Here is an 11,137-nt window from a genome sequence, read left to right as displayed (position 1 = left end):
ACAGTCTTGTTTATGGTGCCTCCACATTCTGCTTTTCTGTCATGAAAAAGTACAGAATGGCTTCGTGTGTCTCATGTGCGGCTATACAGGACACGCATAAATACCCAAATGTTCAAAGTACAGGAGGCCAGCAAAGTTCTGACTGCTAAAGCAAAGGATGCTGGGAACACTCCTGCAAGTCTCCCCACAACGTGTCACATCGCCCCTACCTAGCTGGTTATTAAAGTCCTTTGAGAGGTGTGGAACTTTGTCCTGTCTTTGGGGTCAGTTGGATGCCTTTACAGGAGGGTCTGTAGATGAGGTGGATCCCCAAGGCTGGTATCCAATCCATGCATCACCTTCTGCCGTGGTCAGCGATTTATACGGTGCCAACCTCTCCCGGTGTCGGACCACTACCTACTCCTCTTTATCTTCCTGACCCTGTACACAGCATCCGGGAGGTTCTCCAGGATGGTACAGGTTCTGACCCAGTGGCTCACTAGTTTGGGGGCAAGCCCTTTTTCCTCGATAGACCCCCATCTGTGCCCCAGGGGTGAAAAATCCTCTCCTTAACAGTGATTGTCATTGGCCTTTTTCTGTTTGAACCCTTGCCTGGTTAGGTTGCCCATTAGCCCACAAGACCAGTGGTAGGTGCAAGTACCAATCTAGCTGCTACTGCCTGGCCAGGATTACAAGTTGAGTGTGGTTCAATCGCTCAACCAACCCATAGTGAGGTCATTTGACTTTTCTTGACGCTCAGCTGCCAGTAGGCCTCGTCGAACACCTGGGCCATGAAGTTGCAGAGAGCAGTTGGAGGAAAATCTGGAGAGGTGGAGGTATGTGCTGGAAAGGAGAGGAATGAAGATTAGTCGCAGCAAGACAGAACATATGTGTGTGAATGAGAGGAACCAAGGTGGAACAATGAGGCTACAGGGAATGAAGATCAAAAAGGTGGAGGATTTTAAGTTCTTCGGCTCAAGAGCTCATAGCAGTGGAGAGTGTGTAAAAGATGTGAAGAAATGTGTTCAAGCAGGTTGGAACAGGTTGAGAAAAGTGTTAGGGGTTATGTGTGATAAAAGCCACATGAAAAAAAAAAAGATATAGATGACAGAGGGGAGACCAGCGATGCTATATTGTTCAGAAACAGTGACAATGTGCAAAAGACAGGAAGCTGCGCGGGAGGCAGCAGAGATAAAAATGTTGAGGAGTGACGAGGATATGATCAGGAATGAGTCCATCAGGAATGAGTCCATCAGAGGGACAGATGTTTCGGAGATAAAGTCAGAGAAGCCAGACTGAGATGGTTTGGTGATATACAGAGAAGGGATTGTTAATTTATTGGTAGAAGAATGCTGGAGTTGCAATGTCAAGGCAGCAGGCCAATAGGAAGACCACAGAGAAAATGTATGAAGGGGGTGAAAGAGGACATGAAGTTAGTTGGTGTGAGAGACGAAGATACAGAGAGTAGGATTAAATAGAGGAGGTTCATTCTTTGCAGCGACACATGGAGTAGCCAAAAAGGAAATAAAGATAATATGTACTATATATAAATCTCTCTCTCTCTCTCATCATATATATATATATATACATATATATATATACAAACTGGAATGCATCACCGCAGTTAGCAGTGTATAGCGCCCATGTGAGGGTGTATTTAACTCATGGAACTAAAATAGATACTGTAAAGAAGAAGTACATATAGTGTTGCAGATATTTATATAAACCATTGAAGGTGATATGAAATGATTGGATGATCTAAATTCTTTTCCTTTTTATTTGCAGTCAATTTTATCGCCCATATGGCTCTCTCTCTCTCTTGCTTGTCCATTGTGTACGATGCTGGCAATCCTTCCTCTGCTACCTGTGAGTCTTGCTGTTGCTCTCCAGTCCAATCCTTGCTCCACACTGTCAGCCGCAGTCATAGCAAGTGAATCTTTGTGCGTTTCTTCATCCGTCTATTAGTTCGGTCCTCCTCAAGTCTATGCCCTCCTTGTTGGCCTCTGCCAGGTGGAGCGCCACCAGATTTCTACCATTTCCGGTTGCTGGTCTCATCAAAGCAGGAGTCTTGGTGATGGTGGTCTTCATTCACCACAAGGGTTAGCCAGCGCCAGTCCTGACAGCAAGAGGTAGCAAACAGACAGGAAGTAGGGATGTACCTTCCCTCTAACCCAGGGGTGGGCAAACTTTTTGGCTCAGGGGCCACATTGACTTTTAAAATTTGACTGACGGGCCGGGTCAGCACAAGATACAATACATATAAAAAAAATGTTAACAGTACATATCAGACTGGTCTGACATTTATCTGAACGTTGTCTGACATTTGCTTTGAAAATAGAACCAGCTTGGTTTTGATGGCGTTTGCATGGCATTTCATGCACAAACCGGTTTTTCCCTTGAGGCTTCACATCCAGTTCATTCATGTGTGTCAGTATGTCCACAGTAAAGGCTAAATCACAAAGCCAATCGTTGTCATTTAGCTCAGGAAAACTCTCAAGTGTTCTCCAGGAGATCCAAAAATGAAATAATCTCCTGTTTGAGCTCTCATATTCATTGATTCAAACATTCAATCTTTCACAGCAAGTATGAATTCTGTACCAATTTTTGGACCGATGGGCTGGATTTGGCCCGCGGGACGTAGTTTGCCCACCCCTGCTCTAACCACTCCACTAGATGTGTCACAGCACCCTGTGTTGTTGTATATATATATATATATATATATATATATATATATTAAAGTAAAGTTACACTGTGTTCAGAAGTGTCTCAATGTAATCAATACTTAATCATCCATATAATTGCCTAACGACAACATGACAACAGTCTCTGCATTTAAAAATAAACATATGTTTCTGGCTCTAGAGGCGAGTAGAACGAGCACACACACACACACACACACACGCATCATGGCCTCCTTTGTAACATCATAAGCTGTCCCATTCACTTATCCCATACTTACATGATGTGTGATATCATAGCTTTATATTTCACTGTGTCTCATCTTTCCTTTTTGTATGCTGTCCATCAAATTTGAACAATTCCCACTGTGTTCTGGCAAAATTGCAAGGGACTCTCATTTAGCTTAATGGGTCTTCACAGCTGCTATATAAAATGTACAATCTCCACACTAAGGAACACAAAATAAACATTTTCCCCAGTTGGTAAGGAATAGCTCATGTACCATGTAAGCAACATAGAATCACTTACTTTTTTTTAATGTAGCATTTTGTGTGTTCTGATGTTACATCCATTTTGACATGGAAACTGCACACACCTTCAAGGCATTCTATACGTTACACTCACTGTGTATATTCAGTTTTTCATGTCTATTTATCTGCACCACTCTTGTGTGTGTGTTTGTGTATACACTCCCAAGTGGAGCTCTATGTGTGATGAGTGTGAACATGTCTGCCACCAATAGAGAATGGAAAAGCACCTTAATTTATTTGTTTGCCCTTTATAATGACAATATTGCCATTCTATTCTATTCTATTAAAAGAAAGTACATATTTCCAACCAATGTGAATTACAGTCAATTGTATTACTTGAAAAAAAGGAAATGATCATGCATATTTTTAGAAAATGATTAAAAATGTCAGTCCCTAACCCTCAGCAGAAAGGATCACCATGTGTTAGTTTGGGCATCTAATATTTTAGTCAGTGAGCCAGAAACCTGAAAAGCAGCTAAGCTGGGATTAAGAGTAAGGAAGGTTCAACTGGTGCCCCACATGAGGAGAGGTAAAAGGAGAGAAAAGCTTGAAATATATTGGAAAATCATCACGGTCTGTGCAACAACGTTTCTTACAGTAAAATTCAAATGTAAAACTAGGAAGACAAAGAAATGAAAGTCATTTGAAAGGATGCATGTTACTGTTGAGCACTAAATGGGATTTGTTGTTTGAATTTTTCATTCAAAGGATATTTTCTTTGGTAATGACTGCGCTCAATTTCTAGAACAAAAAAGGTAAAACGCGTCCATGAAAGAGAATCCTATTCAAAGACTCATGAGTAAAAATGGTTTAAATAAAACTCGTGATAAGGCACCCGACAAAGTTGAAGTACTTAGTATGTAAAATTACTTCTTTATTGCTTTGATTCATTTTAAATTTAATATTAACAGAGATTGTCAATCTTGTGGATGTGTCTGCCTCTAGCATCCAGTAATTGGAATTTATTTGTTGAAAATAAACAACCACGTCTCATTTTTACTGCATCACATTGTGCTGCAAACCCCCTTTTCTGCTTTTTTTTTTTAGAAGGGGTCTTAAAATTAAAAGATACAGATCATGAGGATTTCTGAAGTTCTTCTGCTTAAAGTTGAAATGAGAAGTGAAATGATTTCCTAGTCGCTCTAATTCAGCATGTCTGACTTTACCACCAGCACAATGAGATATCATAGTTGCCATAGAAACATCCTATGACTAATCAATTTAGGTTGCTTATGTCATGTTTTTGCATAGCCTTGGTACACAGCGTCCAGGGAATGACTACAGTCCATGGCTTTAACAAAATCCTGTAAATATCAGACCTCTAATTTGTATATTTTCACAAAAAAAACATGAACTAATAGGTGAACATTTGAATATGTAATTTTTCTGGAAATGACAAGCGTTATGAATTGGTGATTTCATTAATTCCTGGCTCTCCACAGTTTGACACAGTAACCAGCTTTGTTACCAATATGACTGAAGCAGTCTTGTTTCACCATACCATGCAGTCAGTTAAGAAATAATAATTTTCCAAAATGAAATTGACGTAGGGTCTCCAAGGTAAAGATGAAAATAGAAACGCCCCTGTTTGACATTTCCAAAAAAAAATCCCTAATACAATTCCAAGCACAGTTTAGTTTGTTTTTCCTGTGAGTAATCTCAAAATCCTTCATGTTATCTCACCATCTATCAGATACACTGACTGCCAAAGGTAGAGGTTAGCTACATATATGTATGTATGTGTTTATGTGTGTGTGTAAGTGTGTGTGTACACGCACACGCGCTGGAACTTTACTCGCTGTGCACAAAAAGGAGATAGCAGGATATTATTGAAGAAAGTTAGAAACAACCAGGGGGCAAGGATGCTCTTTCATGAGTAGGGTGTTTTTTTTCATTAATATTAGGATTGCAGTGCATACATTCGCTCAATTGTTTAACTAAGTATTACTTAATTTTTACAAAACTGTAATATATACCCCTGTAAACATTCATTTGTTCATTCTCTATACTGCTAATCCTGCACTCAGGTTCACGTCATGGTTCGAGCTTATGCCCGCTGTGGTTTGGCGAGAGCCGAGGTTCACCCTGAACCAGTCGCAAGTTAATACCAGGGCTTCACGCCTCTGGACAATTCAGGGTTGCCAAATAACCTCCTGCTTCCTTGGACTGTCGGAGAAAAACATAGAATCCAGAGAAATCCCTCGCAGACACAAGGAGAAGATGCAAATAAGTAATCGAACCAGCAACCTACTTACTGTGAGGCATCCATACCCCTTACCAAGGGTGGCAGGCTGGCTGGAGCCAATCGGGAGGCAGGATTCATTTCTTCAATTGATCACATGAACAAATATTGACAGTCATTTACTCTTACATTCATACTTATGCACATTTAAGTGTATAGTTAACCCACCACACATTGGAAAGGGGATGGAAAACCTGTTGAGAATCCAGATGAATTCCACATTAAGAAAACTTTGCCTGGTGGCAAAGAATCAAGGAAGTGTTGATGTCATGTTTGTAGCAAAGAAAAAATGCAATAATGTGGGTGTATGATGCTGCCTATCATAAAATTATAAATGGTCTCAAAATAATGTGAAGCATTGAGAGAATTCAAGACAAACCCATTATACACATCATAATATGCCTATATATATTTACATGATTGTCTCAGAAAATTTGAATATTCTGATAAAGTTCTTTATCTTCCGTAATGCAATTACAAAAACAAAAATGACCTTTTCATGATATTCTAATATTTTGAGATAGGATTTTTGAGTTTTCTCAAGAGGTAAGCCTTAATCAGCAATATTGAAATAATAAAAGGCTTGCAATATTTCAGTTGATTTGTAATGAATGCAGAATGTATGACATTTTTGTTTTTGTAATTGCATTACAGTCCTTTAATATGTTTTTCAGATAATAGAGGTTTATTGAAAGAAACGCTTCCTCATTGCTTTAATGGATCATTTAGTTAACCATAAAATAACAAAGTAACTAAAAACAAACAGAACTAGGGCATTCAATTGTGGCGACAAATCGGAGCAAGAAGGATGAATTCAGACAGGACACGCAGGTCAACGAACACCGAATCCGAGCACATGTTTTGACCATTTCCATGACGTCATCTGATTAAATCTTAATGGAATTTTAATGAGAATGTTGCAGCTGACCCCAAATTCATTTATTCAAAACTATCTAAGTACAGTTGCCATGCCAACGCCATCAGACAGGCCTTCGTGGACTGTGGAGCTACTTCAGGGTGAACGTTCGTTTGTCTCGCTAAAGCCAAACATTAAAAAGTGACCGGGTGCCACGAAGATTTCTCTCATCATGTGCGTCATGAAGTGGATAAAAATGAATTTCTAAAACTGACGCACGCCATTACAACAGGAAATTACGTTTAACAGGCAGACATTTTAAAAGAGCAAAATAATGAGATACAACCCCATACAGTCATTATAAAACTCAATTATTTCTATAGCAAATTGAAACCACCGGAAGATTATTATCATGTACTGAAACTTTCTGTGGAGGATTAGAGATGATGAAAAATCTTTACACTTATTTCACAAAGTGCATTCATGACATTTGTGACATCAGATGACAAAAAAAAGCTTTATTGCTTTTTCCAGGTTCATCTTTATAGTTCATTTCAGATTTTGGAGGATCCATGGTAATAAGCACATTAACACAGTGCCATTACTATGACTCCAGATCCTGCAGTTTTACACCCCAAAATAGATCTTTATAAACTATGTGTTTGTTTATTTTTTTGTTTTTTTTTGATTCATTTGGGTGCAGGAACTGTATGCTCAAAGAGTAAAAATTAATGCAACCACCTCACGTTTGATTTGTTTTTCGCGCACAAAACCTATAATGTCACTTTTGGCGATCGATTGACCGACAGACTAAATTTTATTAATGATAGGGGGAAATACGCAAAGGCTGATACCTGTTCACTGTATTGCACCACCTCATTTCAATTATTCCATATAATATCCAGTACCAAGAATACTGAGAAGGAAGGGTCATTTGTTCAGGGAGGAAGAATGCAAAAGCCCTTTTGAGAAATTCAGATATCTCCTAAAAAGGTTTTCTAATGCTCATCGGGTCCATCGCTTGGCACAGAAAATAAAAAAAAAGAACACATAAAGATAAAAAAAAAACATTGCAAGTGAAAGTAAAATCAACAACGAAAACACTAGCATAATCTGCACTCATCGGAGGATGTATTAAAGGTTAAAGTAGAGACAGTTAATAAAGAATGAGGGGTAGTGTTATTATATAGCTATGAAGTCACTTTACTAACAACATATATTTTTGCCCTTATGGGACTGCTGAAAAATGTGAAAGCGTGCTAAATGCGGTTTGGAGGCTTGGAGGCAGTCACCATGAAGCCTTAGCCTATGATACTATCAGTAAACCTGTAGAACCTCAGGTGTCAGCCGCTTCTTTCCTCCCCTGCAGGTGAAGAAGCCACTGACGCTACTTCACTTGCAGGGGAGTTCAAAGCTGAGGTGCCGACTTGAAAAACGACAAAAAGCAAACTCAATTAGTTATAGATAGTTATTTTGGAGGTGATGATTCATTTCATTATTTAATAGATTGATGCTTTAATAGTCCAGTAAATAATGAATGAGCCTAATTTTATGAAATGTGTATCGCCCCCGGGGGATTGGTGTGCCGCATAAAAATCTGTTTGTTTATGAGAAATCAATTCAAAATATAGCATTAATGATTGTTTGATTCATATGAGAAGCTAATTGGATTACATCCATTTTTGCTTAAATGTTAATCCTAACAAGACTACAGTTTTGGCCCACCCAGTCCAATCAAGTCCAAAGGCTGGAATCAGTTAATTTTACAACATTGGAAAATACAGGATGATCAGGATATCATACTGTAATTTTTAAAAAGTCATAAAAAGAATTTGAAAAAAGTTTAACCACAGCTAAAAAAACAGAAGGCACAGTTGTTTCTGCTTCTTTTACCTTATCAATTACATCTACTCTTGTCAGAACCTCTGTCATTCAGATTCCTCTGCAAAAAACAATTTTTTGTTTGTTTTATAAAAGACATTGAATGTGCATTGGGCACAGAATGAGCCCCTTAAATTATTTTTGGGCATCTGGCTTACTGCACATTATATTAAGTCATCTACACCCTGTTCCTCCCATTAGGATAATACCATTATGAAGTTCGCGGACAACACTGCAGTGACAGGACGCATCACCAATGGAGACAAAACAGCCTACAGGATGGAAGTGGCCAGTCTGGTGAAGTTGTGTGAAGACAACAACCTCACCCTCCACACGGACAAGACCAAGGTCTTGAGCAGTGGTCCCCGAACCCGGATACGGCCCGCCTCCACATTTTGCCCGGCCCCTGAACAATACCAGAGATGCATTATGATTTTTTTTTTTTCATTCTGGCCACGTAATCGTGACTTGTACATGCATAGAACGTAACATTCGATTCAACCCTCATGCAGTCTGTGCCTTATCTGAAACCCCTAAAAAAAAAAAAAAAAAAAAAAATCCTGGACACACCCCTGTCAAATAACACGGCGAAAAGATTAGGCAAGAGAAAAATAGATTCAGAATGCAGGGTATTTAACCTTGTAGGTGTTGGTATCAGTTCGGTTTCATAGCCTGCTTGCTTTCTGGTTTTTACCGTGAAATTGATATGAGAGAGCTGCAAACAGTTGTGTCTACAACAGGGGCGTCAAACTCAAATACACAGTGGGCCAAAATTCAAAACTGGAACAAAGTCACGGGCCAACATTGATATTTATTGAAAAAAAATCTTCCTCCAGATAAAACAATGAACCCAATCAAGTTTTGCCTAAAAACTAAATATGGAACAAGCATAGCTTAATACTATACAATATATAACTTGATATTGCACACATGCAAAATCCTGTTTTCTGCCTAAGTAGCAGGGTGCCAGTATTAGCATAAGGTTGCTATGACTACAGTCAACAGAAGAGAGGGCGTTTATGGGTCCTGTTGTGATTTTCGTGCCAAAACACCAGCAGAAAATTCTGGGATTTGTAGAATAAGCGACACATGCACTGTAGACTATCCCGTCAGGCCAGCTCTAAAAGTCATTTGGTATGGCCTTGCAGGCCAAATACAATTACAGTGCAGGCAAAATTTGGCCCGTGGGCCAGAGTTTGACACCTATGGTCTACAACAAAGTTAATGTTCCTTCACCCTTCCAGGAAAAAGTTTGGGGACCCCTGGTCTTGAGGTTGAGAGGGTGAGTGGCTTCATATACCTGGGTGTCCACATAAGCAACGACCTCACCAGGTCCCTCGACGACACGTTTAAAGAACTCATTCTACTCGACCATCATCAGACCCCTGAATGATTGACACTCATTCTTCTTTTGTTGCACTTTAAATGCAGCGTTGCACATGGAACTACTCATCCTTGCGCCTGCACTTTGTGAGTTTACTTGCGCTGCCAACACTGTTGATAGTTACGTTTACACAATCTCATTATTATCAATACAAATGCCAATGTGGACAGCAAAGTAAGACTTTCATTGTACAGGGAAACACGTTTCCACACTGTACATATGATAATAACCACTTTCTTGAATCTAAGTCAAAGTGGCATCAGAGGAGAACTAGCTTGAGATAAATGGTTTAATGGCGCCCTCTAGTGGCACATATTTGAACAATAAGCAAGATTGAATTTGACAATTTTACTTAGGATCTTTTCACTCATTTCATACCCCAATGAATTCTTTTCAACCTTTTGAGACTTTTTCTTTTTGTGGACATCCATCTCACCAGCGGGTGCAAGCAGCTGTTTTTGAGCAACTCCGTGCACACCATGTCCAGCGACACAGAACTTAACTGAACTGTAGGACGATCTGGAACCAAATATATAATTTGGACGCAAGTGTTGAAAGATGGCTTTAAGTGGTTCCCCTGTAACTTCCTCTCTGTTGTCCTGCCAAGCACCGTGCCTGCCATGAATATTTTGCTTAGTGTATTCATAAAGAAGACAAACAATCCTCAATAGAACCAACAAAATTGGATTTTTGACTGTGTTTGACACAGGAGGGAACGCAACCGCGCAAACCTGACGGCATCTTTTGAAACACGTTTGTACCTTATTCTTTAAAACAAATCACCTTCATCTCAGTGTGAGGTCTTTAATTTTTTTTCGACTGCTCTTGTGAGAATATCTGGCTTGAAATCAGACAAACAGACTTGGCGAGATTTCGATTTTCACCGTTGCCGCTCTTCATAAGCACTTGAACATTTGAGCATTGTGCACAAGTTGCAGTGTAACTTTTTTCACTCCCCTTTGGGCAAACTGGATTACTTTGTCTCTTTAAAAGAGCAAATAAAAATAAAGATATATTGATTGTAATTTGGTGGATGTTGGAGATGACATCGTTTGTATCCTGTGTTGTGTTATGCACACACACAGATTTCAGATCTCATTTATTCACTGTAATATATTGCTAATAATCAGACCTGCATATCTCCAGAGAGTACAACCAACCCAGAAGCACAAAGTTAAGTTTAACTTATATGGTTTTCAATCAGCCTCGGTGGATTACAAATGCAGTTTTAAAGCTGTAGCTGACTATATTTTAGAATTCAGATTGAACCTACTGTCTCCAGCGACAAGCAGTGATATTGGATATAAAACTTCCAGAGAATTAGATGTTTGATCAAACTTTTGCGTTTGTGAAACATATTGCTTTATGTTCCATTTTAAATCCCAATATCCGTGCCGTGCCTCACACCTCGGCCGTGCAAATACCAAATGAATGGTTGGCACACATGCAACATCTCTTTATTATAAGAAAAAAATATATGTGTAAAGCTCCCATAGTATTTGGTTTCATCGATTAGAGAGTCAGAGTGGAGACAACATGTGAAGCAACGCTTTCCTGTACAATTATTCATTGCTGGAAATGTGTGG

The sequence above is a fragment of the Fistularia commersonii genome, chromosome 35 (assembly GCF_037954325.1).
Source record: "Fistularia commersonii isolate RoL2024-O1a breed Wild chromosome 35, RoL_Fcom_v1.0, whole genome shotgun sequence".
In the NCBI taxonomy this organism is placed as follows: domain Eukaryota; kingdom Metazoa; phylum Chordata; class Actinopteri; order Syngnathiformes; family Fistulariidae; genus Fistularia; species Fistularia commersonii.
This window is presented reverse-complemented; position numbering follows the sequence as displayed.